Raw genomic sequence first — 16,119 nt, 5'->3', positions numbered from 1 at the left:
TTTAATTTCTCCAAAGAAATATAATAAGTAACTTGACATAACAGAAGCGAGCGTTCGCAAGTAAAATACGTTTCGAGCTGAACTTCAATTACATATTGATAATAAACAGGGACAGTGGGTACTTGGTGAGTCCAAACAATCGTGTTTACGCTACGTCGAATAACATAGTTAGTCATAATGTGATAATGACGTACGTCTTTTGAAATAAATGAAGTCATTTTTTTATAGTACGTACTTGGAAGATTGACATGGAATTCTTGATTCTGCGCGATGATAAGGCGTGATGAAGGTAATCACCTTCAATTAAAATAGATTTCTTATACCAAGTGAGACGGACGTTGAACGTAACTCTTGTCACTGTCGGAGCGTAGGTGTAAGATTTTAAAGTTGATGAGATTTACAAACCTTTATTAGACATCAAACCATTCATAACACACATTGGATGATTCGGATATAATTTATTTACATACTAAGCGCTATTTTTCCGGTATTATGAACTTAACAGTTAGTTTAATAAGAACCGTGAAGAACCTATTATCTTTGTCTAGTATTTCCGAGCGAGAACATTTCACACGGTCCCAACTCGCACTAAATTTAATCTTGTTTAACGTTTCAACACGTGAATCGCTCGTTCGCGTACCTGATAATTACAAGAAATGTTAATGAGGGAGGGCATGGTCTGCTTGGCACCCAAAAGAGGAAGCAAGGTCAGACGACTTACGAGTACCTCTACACCTTTATTTTACATGAAATACGTGGTGTGAAAGTTCTCGGTAGAAAAACCCGGGGCAAAAACTACCTTAAAACGGCGAGTGTACGTTGAGATGTGGGCGACTGTTGAAAGTTAGGCAACCCCGTGGGAATTGTTACGGGGCCCGGCCACTGGTATCTATGCATGTTAGTCAATCAAGTCAGTGTTTTACCATTTTTTATGACAGTTCCTACATCAAAATCATTAAACCTGTAAAGGAAAATAGCCTTTAATGTGCCTTTGGCCTACTACAACAGTTGCGTCGATACTGTGTTGTTCCTTTCAACGCTGTGCTGTGCTTATTGCAAGCGCAGCCATTTGAAGCGATTCCAATTGGAATTAAAATAATGTGCACCCGCCATTGACGGCCAAGTTTGGTTAATCTTCATTATTTAGCCACGTTCTTTGTCAGGACGTTAACTCTCTTACTATTTTTCTTTAACAATGGGTGACTTAGCGGACAGGGGAAGTTGGAAATCCGAGGGTGAGGCTTTTGCCCAGCAGTGGGACATAGAAAATGGCAAAATAAAAATAAAATGGGTGAAATATTTAAAATTTTAACACCTTATATTTACCCAGCTTTTATTATTTGTACATAATTTCTATTTCAATGAACAAGTCTACAATTTCAAGAACCAGGTGTAGATTCTCTTTACTTTAATCTTGCGGCATATCTTTGAGATAACTAAAATAATAGATATATATATTTGGATAAAGATTAAACGTACTTTATCGAATTTATATTTTGAGATATTTCACAAACGTCACATCTTTTTGCTGACGATCTTATTAAAAGAAGTTACAGAAGAAAGAACAACTTTCAGTTTATTTTATTATGAAACTATGTCTAAAACCTAGTGATGACCTAGTGAGAGATGGTGGTAGCAATCCGGGCGGACCTTGCACAAGGTCCTACCACCTGCAAATACTAAGTCCGGCGCGATGCGAGACCAATATCGTTGTCATATTACGATTTACGATACAGTATCTTATCGATTTCATGTTTAATGTTAGTTACCTAGAACACAGCGATGATATACATTCTTGCTAGAATAAATGCAAAAATTAGCCAATCTATCTGATAAACCTGTAGGAATAAACTTCAGAATACTTTAATAAAATTTGAACTCCGGATTGCTGGATACGCTATGGGGCTGATGTTAAAGTTCGAATGAAGCCTCAATCTTAAAAAGTTTACAGACAATTTTCCCTATTTCCAAATTATTTATCTTTGTAAAATTAGTCCAATTTTGACCATAGTATGACAATGTGAGACAGTGAAAGTGCATCAATTTTAAACCTCCGACGCAAAAAGAGGGATGTATAAGTTTGACCGCTATGTGTGTCTGTGTCTGTCTGTGGCACCGTAGCTCTTAAACGGGTGGACCGATTTGAATGCGGTGAATGGTTAATTTTATTAGACATGTTTCAACAAAATCGGTTCAGCCATTTTTAGTATACGATTTCCAGAAAATATGATTAATACATATCTCTCGTCATAGCTGGATTGACCTCACTGAGAGGATAACGGCAGTTACACGAGCACAAACAATAAAATCTATTCTATTGATCCCAGTTCAAACCAGTGCACCGTGCACCCCTCAGCAAAGCTACGACGTGTGACTCACCTCACTGAGTCAGCTGGCTGTTTACATAACAGTGGACGTTTACGCTCTTCCGTGAAAATTGGACGCGGTAAAGATTGTAAACATGACCATATGATATTTAGCATTCGGGTAATTGATATTGAATTGTTTTTATCGGTAGGGTTTGGGGATTGAAGGTGTGGTCACAGTGTAAGTAATAGGATAGGGTATCTAGAAATGCCCAATAAGGCACCTCATACATAGGCCTCCCCCATATATCTCCAGTAGCTACTTACTTAGTTCGACTACTTAGTAAAAATCAAATACGACCGGGCACTCGGTCATTGCTTTCACCTATTAGCTACATATGTATGAGCATTGTAACCTAATTAATTCATAATTGTATGTATCTGATTGGTCGATTCTTGTGGCATCCATACGTTTTCGCGTTGATGTGTTAAATGGTATAGCAATAAAATGCATATTATTTATCAATGATTTATTGTGTTGTGAGAGAAGCGTGAAAGGTTACAATCACAAACGTCACTATTATTATCTGTGATGGTAACAACGGAGAGGATCGAGGATTTCTATTTGAAAGAATAGCGGAAGTTTTAACGAAATTATAGAGTACGTCATTCTTTTAAATAGGTATCAACTACAGTTTATTATTATTATACACATCAGGCCAAAAATAAGTTACTCAAACTAATTCGAATTCCCTTTGTAAATCTTAGCTTTTATTTTCGTCTCCGTAAAAATTATAAAGTTCACGAACGGCCTGTCAAAAGTGTCAGACGCAGCATTTTTTAAGCAAGAGTCACGCCAATTATTCACGTTCTGCCATGTATGGTGCGTTTCCACACCACTTCCGACCAACTTTTAACTTGTCTGATGTGTGTCAAGGGCTCAGTTTACACTTTCATGTGCGGGTGCCAACCGGCTGATATCGCATAGCATGTGAAGAATAACAATAATAGCAACTTGGTACGATTATTTATTTTAAAATCGGAAAATCGATACCCTGATCGAAGTCGCACGGATCGTGTGTATATTTTTTTAGATATGACGATCATGCATGAAGTTAGACTATCATGTAATATCAAAGTCAAAGTATCTTTATTTGTAAACATAGGTGGTTACAATATACACAAGGTGTTATAGCGTAATTACTGGTATCACTATGTTTCGCCCACAGGCATACAAATAATTTGCAAGTTTAAAAATTACAAAAAAAAAATTGACAAATAAAAAATTCAATTAGTTAATACAATACATTTGAAAAAACAAAACATGTCAAACTATTTAATACAATACCGTATGGTTTGGTATATCTGGTTATTTCCTTTTAAATATGTTTTACATGTTTTGTTAAATTAACCTCCTTCCAGTCAAACTCGTTCAAAAGGTTGTATTTACTTTTACAATATCTGTACAACTTCGCATCCTTAACGGAAAAATTTGGAAAATTTGCAGGAAAGTCAATACAACCTTTAGAACTCTGTCATACCAAGGATCTGCAACTGCGTCCGACGGAGAAACATTAATGGCATCAACTTTCAAAAGTCTCGAAAGAGCATCTGGAACGACGTTGTCAGTGCCTCGCCTATGTTCGATCTCGAAATTAAATTGAGAGAGCCTACACCCCCACCTTGCCAATCGGCCTGTGGGATTCTCCAAATTCATGAACCACTTCAAGGCTGCATGATCTGTAATCACCTTGAATGGACGTGAACCGAGATATGCCTGAAATTTTTCAACGACAAAGATGACAGCAAGGGCTTCTCTCTCTGTTGCACTGTAGTTCTGTTCACTCTTAGACAACGCGCGACTCACGTAGGCAACAGGGTGATCAATACCATTGATGTTTTGGGACAGCATTCCACCTATACCATAAGCAGAAGCGTCGCAGTGTACTGAAAATGGTTTAGTAAAATCCGGGACAGCTAAAATAGGAGCAGACACAAGTAAGTTCTTCAGGGTATTAAATGCAGTTTCTGCTTCCTCACTCCAGGTGAACGGAGGAGCCTTCTTTCCTTTGCTAGTTAATCTGTTTAAAGGGGCAGCAACTGTGGAGAAATTTCGGATAAACCGCCGATACCAGGAACAAGTTCCTAAGAAAACCTTGACATCCTTCGCAGATCCTGGAGTTGGAAAATTTAAAATAGCAGCCACCTTTTCAGGATCTGTCCGAAGACCAAACTCGTCAATCACATATCCTAAATATTTCAGGGAACTCCTAAAAAAATTGGACTTTTTAAAATTTATTGTTAAATTAGCGGACCGCAATTTCTCCAAAACCCTGTTTAAAAGAAGTAAATGTGTATCAAAATCTGAGCTAACAATGATGATGTCATCTACATAACAAAATACCCTGCCATTTTCAATGTCGCTGCAAAAATTGTAACCAACTAAAGCATCCATCAATCTTTGTTGTCTGGCTGGAGCTCCACAAAGACCAAAAGGCATAACCTTAAACTTAAAAAGACCACGACCTGGAACTGTAAAACTTGTTTTCTCCTGTGAATCTGGATGTAAAGGAATTTGCCAAAAGCTGGAACTCAAATCGATTGAGGATAAATACCGAGCTTCTTTCAAGCTATCTAAAATCTCGGGAATGTAAGGCATGTTATAAGCATCACCCTTTGTTACTGCATTCAGTTTTCGACAGTCTAAGCAAAACCTCCAGTCACCATTTGCCTTCTGTACTAGGAGAGCAGGGTTGTTCCAAGCACCTTCGCTAGGCGTGACTACGTCTAGCTCCAGCATCCGGTCCAACTCTGCGTTCAAAGCGATCTTCTTCTCTGGTGACAAAGGGTACTGCCTCGTACGCAGGGGAGCTGCCTCTCCCGTATCAATAAAATGTTGTGTTAAATGCGTCCTACCCAGACCTTTACTTTCAAAAGAAATGTCATGAAATTTATTTATAATAGACTCAGCTAACTCCTTCTTCTCCGAACCTAAATCGTCAAAACCTTGTAAAGTGTGTATCTGGTCAGAATTAATGGCATTCAAAGAAAACAAGGAATCAGAGGGGTATCTATAGTTAATTTTATCAAAAATTTCAGGTGCTAAGTTAAATTCCTTCCAAAAGTCGCAACCCAAAATGATATTTGAAACTATAGTTGGAATGAGATGAAACTTTATAACCTTGGTTATATTATTAAAGGTAACTGGGACAAACATGTACCCAATTGTTTTACAATTTACCCCATTCGCAACACTACATGATGTGTGAGATGTTTCATGCCAGTCAAAGCCAAATTTAATTAATTGAAGGTGAGAATTATTCCCCAAAATGGAAATACAAGCACCAGAATCTAATAGTCCACACACTTCAAAATTGTTAATAAAAATATTTAAATGTGGTCTAATGTCATTAGGATCAGGTGAGAATAAAACCGAAGCAATAGATTTAAAACTGTAAAACTTAGCAACTGAACTTAACTGATCACCGTTACATTTGCTTCGGTTAGAAACTAGTTTTTTGAATTTACACACTTAGGACAATTTAGAACTGTGAAACCTTGTTCCCCACACTTGAAACATTTAACAGAAGTAGGTGTTGCCCTACACTTCCTAAAAGAATGATCAGTCTTTCCACATTTGTAACAAACAGGTTTTTGCACCGGTGCCTTCTTCACTGGAACTGGTTGTTGAACAACGGCCGCTACTGCTGGCTTTGACTTTCCACTGTAAGAATACTCTGGACTCAATGTAAGTTTTGGAGGCTCAGTAAATAAATTGGCTCGCTGCTTAGCTGACTCTAACAACCTACATTTCGCCTTAAGCTCTGCCACAGACCGAACTTCAACCAATGCTAACTGTTGACCAAGGCTCGGCCTAATGTTGTGCAAAAGAATCTCCAGTTTTTCTTCTTCACCTAAAGGCACACGCAGCCTGCTGAAAAGGCAGGACATGACAGCAATGTAAATATGTACAGGTTCATCGGCACCTTGAGTGCGGGCCCGAATCTCCCCTTTCAACCTATAGTCAAAATCAACAGAGTCGAACTCCTCTAATAACAAATCCTTGAGCTCCGTCCAAGATGTGACCTGTGACCGAACACCTCTCAACCAAATTAAACCCTTGTCTACAAACAACAATGATGCAGACTGGAAAAGCTTCTCATCCGAAACACAAAAGGCAGCCTGCAGCTCCTCAATGTTCTCCAGGAACGACCTAGGATCACCAGTACCATTAAATCTGACTTTCCATTTGGATAAATCTCTATCACCCGAGCACACAATATTTGTAGGAATAGGTGACTCTACCTCTTGTTTAATATTTATTTTTGGTTTATTCAGTGCCTCTTCCGGCACCTGAGCAGGGTCATCCTCAACATTCGGATTGCTACGCGTTCCTACCATTTTGAAAAATTAAAAGTTAAACGCGAACAAAAATGGTGGTAAAACTCACAATAAATGTTCCTAAATTCTATGGCTTAACCATTAATGTCAACCATTCAAAATTAAAATAAATTCTTGTGACTTAATAAAATCACAGTGAGATGCTGTACCACAATACACAACAATAAATAAATATGCACATAAGTATCAAAACCAAAAGTTGTTACACTCCAGAAAAGTATGGCGAGATTCTGTACTATGAACTTACTACAGCAACACTTATTATTATAAAAACAATATTAATTACTAAAGAAAATTGTTCCAACAAAATTTATGTAACTTGGTACAAACTGCAGTGTGCTTCTGTACTACAATAGCTATAAAGCTCATGTACTAAATAAAAGTTAATAAAATGAAACACTTCGACAAAAGTTATTAAACTCAATGAAAACTATGGTGCGCTTCTGTACTATTAATCAATGCAACACTTTATGTACTTTGAGATTATGATGTCTTATTGTTAACAAGTATGTGATTCAGACAAAGCAAGGTTCTTATGACTCAGTTGAAAATTTATACTGAGCTTCTATACTGCAAATTTTTACACTATGTACCACTAATGAGAATTCAGTCTTAGATTTGTTCAGTCATGTTATTTATTACTATTATTACTCAACTATTTGGAAAAGGAAGTAAAGTGCAATGTAATTTTGATGTAACTTTGTCTTAGAAAAAAAACTGTTTAAACAATTGTCTACTAAAAGGTTAAAATAAAATGCTATGAACACAAAACACACTGAGAATGTAATAAAATATATGAAAGTTCTTCAATTGAGTGTCTCTCAACTGAACAGAAATTATCTGAAGGACACTTTATGCTATTTTTAAATATGAAAGTCAATTAAATTTTCAGAAATTTTTACCCGAAGGACAAAAATGTTTTCATTAAAAATATGAAGGTTAATATGGGTACTTAATCACAGAAACCCGAAAGAAATACACACAGATTGAGAGGTATAAATTCAGTGTAGTGTTTTAGGGCGTGGCAACTAAAATTGTACACAAAATGGCCGCCAGCTTAGCTGAGCGAACCTGTACCAACCAATAAGTCACTAAAACACTCACCTACTCACTACTCGACTATGCAACAAATTTTAAGAAATCATAAAGGTTTATGAATTTGTATATTAGTGAAAATAAAACTTTTACTAGTACACAAATAACACAATTAAATATTCAGTGTATTACTGACAATTAAAACACAAAATGTGCACATACACAACCCATCAGTGAATTTAACTTAATTACTGATATGAAAAGTAGTTAACGCTACAAGTTAAAATTTAATTTAACAAACACATGTAATGGTGGTATAACTCCTACTCAAAAGAAAGGAAAAGAATTCCTACCAAAATAAAGGGAAAGTGGGCGCCATTTGCAACCTCACTGAAAACGGGGTAAATTAGTGGGGTCACAAAGAAAATGTGAAAAGGAAGAAAATCTGTGGAAAATTGTATTATCAGGAAAATTGGGAAAAATAAATAAAAAAATCAGACCTGGGTAAATATTTCAGATTTATTTTTCTGGAATCGTCAGAGGCACACATACACCGAAGTTGTGATATTCAAAAGCCGAGCATTTAAACTATAGTTTACATCAGGGTCGGTTCTCGCTACAGGTAGGAAGTTAAACTAACTTAAATGTTATGTGTAATCAGATTCCCTAATAACGTTATACCACCATTTGTGTAAAATTACGACTAATTTAAATTTTCATCTCAAGAGAAAATAAACATTTGGGCCCACCTCATGGGACAGGGCGTGGCCCCACGCCGGGTACTCCCTCCGGTTTCCTCCGGCGGTGATCTCGGGAGCCTCGTTGTTCTGCCACTGCCGCCACGATGTGATGCCCCGGAGCTAAGCGTTTGCCTTCATGCTTGGATCATGCGTCTGTCTTCTTCTCATGAAGAATGATGATGTTGAGATGAAGGGATGCGGGATAAAACCCCGAGGAAGAAAACCCGAGAATTCCGGTTAGATCCAGTTAAAATACTGTTAAATCTTGCAGTTAAATTTCAGTTAAAACCTCAGTAAAACATCAGTAAAATCCCCTCCAGCCTGTAAGCGAAGGAAAACAAAAGTCTTAGAGACAGAACGGAAAAGGTGGAACATGAAGGGCGTGCCCACACCGTATTTATAAAATTATTTGGAAGAAGGAAAAACATAGGAAAGCAAGGCGAAAACACTTACCGCAAACACGTGGAAATCGTGCATAAAAAAATGTATGTGCTGGACCCGCCAACCCGTCGATCTTCCATCGCCGATTTATGGGTTTGTTGTCGACATTAAATAAGATTTAACTTGAAAAAGTGGAAATGAGAAAAGACAGTCTTTATAGAAAAAATGGAAAATGTGTTCTTGCGTCCGCGTCGCTTCGGCTCGCAAATCGAAAAGAACGAGTGTTGCCAGAGCATTTCCAGTGACAGCTCTGTCAGTCAACCCGGAATCTTACCATTTTGGCCAACGTACAAAATTTAAGAAATGTTCTTTTTAGAATATAAAATATGTGAAATGGAGTCTAGGATTATTTTTTCTAAACCTGAAACGATATTTAAGAAAGGGAAACGCAAAACTTGGGTGAATAAAGTGTTCGGTCTGACAGACCATAAACTACCAATGGAAAATATGTTTTATTTACTGGCTACACTAGAAATGATTTAAGGACGAAGGACAATAAGTGGCTCACCAATTCACGTCACGGGAACCACAAAATGTTAAGACGAAGCGCGCGAAAGTTTGAAATATGACACTTGTCATAGTGCCGCGAAATTTAAATTTTAAATGCGAAAACGCAACGTTACAGCATCCATACGTTTCGCGTTTGATGTGTTAAATGGTTATAGCAATAAAATGCATATTATTTATCAATGATTTATTGTGTTGTGAGAGAAGCGTGAAAGGTTACAATCACAAACGTCACTATTATTATCTGTGATGGTAACAACGGAGAGGATCGAGGATTTCTATTTGAAAGAATAGCGGAAGTTTTAACGAAATTATAGAGTACGTCAACCTTTTAAATAGGTACTACAGTTTATTATTATTATACACATCAGGCCAAAAATAAGTTACTCAAACTAATTCGACTTCCCTTTGTAAATCTTAGCTTTTATTTTCGTCTCCGTAAAAATTATAAAGTTCACGAACGGCCTGTCAAAAGTGTCAGACGCAGCATTTTTTAAGCAAGAGTCACGCCAATTATTCACGTTCTGCCATGTATGGTGCGTTTCCACACCACTTCCGACCAACTTTTAACTTGTCTGATGTGTGTCAAGGGCTCAGTTTACACTTTCATGTGCGGGTGCCAACCGGCTGATATCGCATAGCATGTGAAGAATAACAATAATAGCAACTTGGTACGATTATTTATTTTAAAATCGGAAAATCGATACCCTGATCGAAGTCGCACGGATCGTGTGTATATTTTTTTAGATATGACGATCATGCATGAAGTTAGACTATCATGTAATATCAAAGTCAAAGTATCTTTATTTGTAAACATAGGTGGTTACATATACACAAGGTGTATAGCGTAATTACTGTATCACTATGTTTCGCCCACAGGCATACAAATAATTTGCAAGTTTAAAAATTACAAAAAAAAAATTGACAAATAAAAAATTCAATTAGTTAATACAATACATTTGAAAAAACAAAACATGTCAAACTATTTAATACAATACCGTATGGTTTGGTATATCTGGTTATTTCCTTTTAAATTATGCATTCGATTTTTCTAATTTTTATATAATGATTAACAATATTCGTAGTAACTAATAATATTTATTTATTTATTTCGTAGTAGTTTTGACAATCCGCCTGTCGGGTACTGACTAATTGTAAGTAATGTTTGCATGGAGCAGTAAAATTGTATGAATGTAAGACGGTGGCATTTCGGTCATGTCCCAGCAATCTAATCTAATCAATGATAGATAAGTATTTAGGCAATCGAAACGTGCGACAATCCGTTAATAAAACAAATTTACGTCAATCATTTTATTAGCCGCTTATCATAATTTCGTAATCACCAAATTATCGTTTAAATTGCTAATTTGGGACGAAAATAGATTAGCGGATGCAGGCATTTATTCCGTTTCCGTTCGATATAAAACAAATTCTCTTAGAGCAAAACATTTTTTGACCTTATTAGGGTTCCGAAGCCAAAATGGCAAATACGGAACCCTTATAGTTTCGCCATGTCTGTCTGTCCGTCCGTCCGCGGCTTTGCTCAGGGACTATCAATGCTAGAAAGCTGTAATTTTGTACGGATATATATGTAAACTATGCCGACAAAATGGTACAATCAAAAACTAAAAAAAAAAAATTATTAGCTTACCTCCCCATAGACGTAAAGTGGGGGTGATTTTTTTTTCTCATCCAACCCTATAGTGTGGGGTATCGTTGGATAGGTCTTTTAAAACCATTAGTTTCACTTATCAAGCATTTTACATTGAATACTGAAAGGCATTTAGAAAGCCTAGGAAGACTCAAGGAAGTCAATTGTCGCTGACACAGTCTTTTAACGGACATTGAATTCGCGATAAATTCTAGGATTGAATCAATGTTCAAACCATTTCTTGTTTCATCTTTATCCGTCGAATAGCTTTCTTACGCAAAAAAACAACTTTTTGCACCCATTCCCTGCCTCTCAATTTGGAATAGCGATTTAAAAGATAGTTACATGAATAATTACAGCGCTAATGTATACGGATACATTACCAAATCTAAACCACTCAACCGAACCGCTTTGGCCGCAGTAAAAAAGTCTGGCAATCATTAAATCTGTCTTAACATTCTAAGCGCGCGTTGGCCAAACTTGGCGCTGAGACGTACAATACGTACATGTAACGTATAGTACATTACAGGGTCAAGGACCGCTGGCCGATGCTTATGCGATTAGGGGACCAATGACCTAGGGAATGCCTGATCGAATGCTTGAGCCTCAATCGGATCCGTTGTGTGATAGGAGATAATCACGTGAGGTTACATTGTTCCTAACCATAGCAGTACTGCTGAAATTATACTCACTTTTTTGCTGTAAGCGTTTACCTATTTAAATCTCAGTTTAGTCTCAATTAAATAAAAAGAGAAAATGGAGTTCTAAGAACAGCAAAATGAGGCAGGTGAAACTACATCTTCTGTTTTTACTTTTTATTTGGTCTGGGACAGTAGTAATTGCCATTTCGCATGTGGGAAGAACAGTGAGACAGAACTATGAAACACATGATAACAGTTTGAAAGGACAGTAGCGTTCAAATAAGTATAGGAGTCAAATAGGACAGTCAAGCAAGAAAGGTTACATTGTCTCGCTTTGCCTTGCTGGCTGGTTTTTCACCTAGCGGGGAGCAAACTGCCCGAATAAATAGACCGGCGAGCTGTTAAAGCAGCGTTTCCACCAATAATGTGCGAGGGATATGTTTTTCATTAACCAATATTTACACATCCTCGCACTCGCACAGCACATCTCTGGTGAAAACAGCTGAGCGGAGCGAGGCGAGGTAAATGAAGAATGATGCGTCTCCATTGGTTAATGAAAAACATATTCCTCGCAACACAATCCTCGCACATCTCTGGTGGAAACGCTGCTTAACTGTTCTGCATTAGTTACTGTTTAGGCAGTACTCAGTACTGTCATATACTGTTCTGTCTCGGCGCGTGATTTTAAACAGTAGCAGTACCATGCTGTGTACTGTTCTGCCTCTTTCTGCCCTCGTGTGAAAAAAGCAGAAGGGTTTGAATTTCTGACGACGACGACGGTCCGAGGGTCACCGACGGTGTTGGCTGATAATCAGCGCTGGGGTGTTTTTAGCGCTTAAGCATTATGCTGAGCCAGTGTCCTATTCACAACCGCAATGACACACTACCTTCGTGTTGTCTATTTATACCTAATAATATTGTTGTGTCTTGTGTTGTGAATAAATATATTTTCTTTCTTTCTTTAATTTGAGGTGAAGAGCTGTGTGAAGACAGTGCAATAAAACCGTCTAGTGTATCGATCATTTAAAGTTTGTAGATGTCCTCGTTTTAGATAATAATATCGCTTCCGTTGAAACGGAGCGGAGCGAAGACGTAATCACATAATTTCAAACAAGTGAAAGACTGTATTTCAACTAATTTGACTGGTTAATGCTGGGACAAAAGTCGGCAATACATACTTGCAGCAAGTAGGTTAGGTAGGTACATCGACGGAAATTAAATGAGCTACAAGAATATTCACTTATTTCGTTGCATAATTTAGGACATCCATTGTTTTCAAAAACAATGAGTTCTGAATTGGGTTTTAACACAATATTATCCGCGTTTTATCCATAACTTGAGTCACAATGTGGTTTATAATATCCATAATTCTGAAACCTTTTAAAGGTGGGGTGCGGTGTTAAATATTAAATATGTAAGGAAATTCCCAGTTAAAAACGCTGGACTACGAGAATCCTTACTCATATTGAACAGATAGGAGTCTTTGAACGGGCGGTACATATTTACCATGATTCTTTATAACGAACTTTACTTAGGACCTATTATTCTACGTAAAACCCTGAGTTAGACTAAATACTTAGAACAATCCATGGTGAACTTAGTGGGTAAGTATTCCCAGAAACAAAAGCGCATCATAGTCGGCTTGGTCGGCCATTTTTTGTTTAGCACCTTTTTGGTTTTTTAGTTGCGCACTCGAAGGATGCCAACAACTGGACACTATTACTAAGGCTGCGCCGTTTGTTCGTCCGGTTGGCACAGGCTCATAGGGCGGGTATTGAATCGTAATAATCGTAATTTTCACGATGGATAGTAGTAGACTGGATTGAGGGAAGATATACGAAATTATTTCGAAACTGTAAACTTCATATAGATTTCTAAAGAGTCATTTTGTGTTTGTTCTTACACCCGCATAAACAGTTTAAATATGCATATTTACGAGTAAGCTTGCACTAGGTCAACGGGTCATTATAATTATAATACACCTATGTAAGTAGCACTTTATAGTTTAGTTGTGTTGCTTTATTATTGAACTAGGTTTTTCCCGCAACTTCGTATGCCAAGAATTCGTTTATCGCTATCCCGTGAAAATGCTATTTTCCGGGATAGAAACTATCCCATGTCCTTCTCTCAGGTCTCAGAATTATATTCATACTAAATTACGTCTAAACCGGTTCCGAAGCGTGAAGTAACAGGCAGACTGAGTTACTTTCGCATTTCAAATATTAGTATGGATGAAAAACAGGTCGTAAGTGGTATAAGTGGAGCGTTCCTGATACCTTGGCCGGTCATTAAATATCAGATGCTTGCGAACGATGGACTAGTAACCGACATGATTACAGGATGTGACATACACACACATTGCGGACCTATTTTAAGAGGAACATGTTGTTAAACCTGTTATTTTATGTAGTGGTCCTGTAGCTGTCGTGTGGCGTATATATCGCTTCTTTGCGACAAAACTGTGACCTCTGGTAATAGAGCAACTTTGGAGATAGCACAGTTTTGTCGCAAACGTGCGATATACCACTGCTGGGCATAGGCCTCCTTTCAGAATGAGAGGGCTTGGGCTGACGCCTCCACGTGGGCCCAGTGCGTGTTGGGACTTACAAAAACATCAGATTGTTTATATTGGTGTGCACGTAAAAATCATGGTATATTTCAAATGTAATTTCTCATATATGTAATTCTAAAAAACTCAAGAGGTGCGAGCTCGGGGTGAAACCATGATCCTTTGCTGGAGGCCATAGGTAGCATTCAGCTACCAAGACTTCACTATACCTTAACTATACTCCAAGGGAAAAAACAATCACATTAAAAAATGAAATTGATTCTTCGTAAACACGTTTCATCATTAGAAGCCGTAACCATAGCGATGAGTATTTAAATTTACATGTAGACAGTCTAAGGGTTATTTACCATTATGTCTTAGTCATATTTACTTATACATACATCACGTACGTCACGTTAAAATATGTATACAAAACAAGGTTGCATAAATATGTAGTCATACATTGTATCAAAAATATTTATCTATTACTGACACCAAAAAATTGTATTCATTACTTTTTCAGTATTATGTAATCACAAAATGCTTCAGAAAGTGCATACTTAAATAAATTCCATTTAAATGTATCCACTCGTAGGCAAAAAATAAGTATACATGAATGGGTTCCATATACATATAACCACCATTTGGCAAATATTTGTATACGCGTTTGATTCATAAATATGTAAACACGATTGATATTTTGATTCGTTTTGAAGAATTACTGTTTTGTTAAGATTACATGTGTTGTCTCTTTCGTAACCTGCATGCGGGCAGGGACATACATACTACGAATCCATACTCCATTAAAATAATATTATATACTGGTGACCCGTTCCGGCACAACACGGTTACGGTATACATAGACACCGTGAATCAACTATTATTTTGTGAAAACCGCATCAAAATCCGTTGCGTAGTTTGAAAGATCTAAAGCGTACAGACAAAAAAAGCGACTTTGTTTTATACTATGGAGTATGCATTGAAAGTAACTCTCTGTCTGTTCCGGTATCACGTCGAAACCGACTGGTTTCGACTGTCAAGGGCTTGAACATAGGGTATTAGTTTTTATCTCCAAAAGCAACCCTTAAGGGGAGAAATGGGGATGAACTGACTGGAGTGAGCTGGATGAATTTGTATGGATATATTTAATTTTTAATACAACCATCAAATCACCAATACTTGACGTCCAGAGTGGTCATTATATCGACTAAGCCAAAGCGATCAAGTTGTTCAGGTCATCCACTGAGGACAGATCCACTGAAGCATCTATAATTTGCAATCTTTAATCATTGGTAATTTTAATTATAGATCTCTCACTCATCGTACGAAACACAGTAGCAGACTAGCCAGCTCCTGCTTCACGTCGATATTCTGTGAGAGTCTGTTACTACCCCGGTCGAGCCCGCCCATTCGTACTTGCAAAACCAAGAACGGCTACAGTGCGGCTCTACCACTAACAATTAACAATATAATTAAAATAAAAACAAAAAAATGCTTAGTTGCACCTTTCGAGAATGACCCCTAAACTGAAATACTCAATATTTACAGTCAATTCAATCTAAGGGACTGTCAAGTGCGTTATAGAATAATCGTGAGATAGACGTATGCAGTGACAAGTCCGCACTGTTTTCGTGAATTGGTCAAATCAGTTAAATTATACAACTACGATTCTATGCCAGTAGACAAGGTTTGTTGTTGCAGTCTGGATACATATTTATGCAAGTAAAAACATGGTATACAAATGTAATTTCTCATATATGTAATTCTAAAAAACTCAAGAGGTGCGAGCTCGGGGTGAAACCATGATCCTTTGCTGGAGGCCATAGGTAGCATTCAGCTACCAAGACTT

At 37.3% G+C, this 16,119-nt stretch overlaps 2 protein-coding genes and 1 long non-coding RNA gene across 3 annotated transcripts in view; all 3 read right to left on the bottom strand.

The window, feature by feature from the left end:
• The window catches only part of LOC141438735 (polyamine-transporting ATPase 13A3-like), a 426,124-nt gene that overhangs the window by 288,136 nt on the left and 121,869 nt on the right, over positions 1 to 16,119 (bottom strand). The window lies entirely within an intron of this gene.
• Positions 1 to 16,119, bottom strand: part of Fim (plastin-2 fimbrin) — a 54,193-nt gene that overhangs the window by 20,525 nt on the left and 17,549 nt on the right. The window lies entirely within an intron of this gene.
• On the bottom strand, positions 8,244 to 9,545 carry LOC141438683 (uncharacterized). Its single transcript, XR_012452501.1, has 2 exons — positions 8,936 to 9,545; positions 8,244 to 8,803 (listed from the first exon to the last, which is right to left on the bottom strand). It is a non-coding gene; the product is annotated as an uncharacterized lncRNA (long non-coding RNA).

Source organism: Choristoneura fumiferana, chromosome 19 (genome assembly GCF_025370935.1).
Source record: "Choristoneura fumiferana chromosome 19, NRCan_CFum_1, whole genome shotgun sequence".
In the NCBI taxonomy this organism is placed as follows: domain Eukaryota; kingdom Metazoa; phylum Arthropoda; class Insecta; order Lepidoptera; family Tortricidae; genus Choristoneura; species Choristoneura fumiferana.
This window is presented reverse-complemented; position numbering and strand designations above follow the sequence as displayed.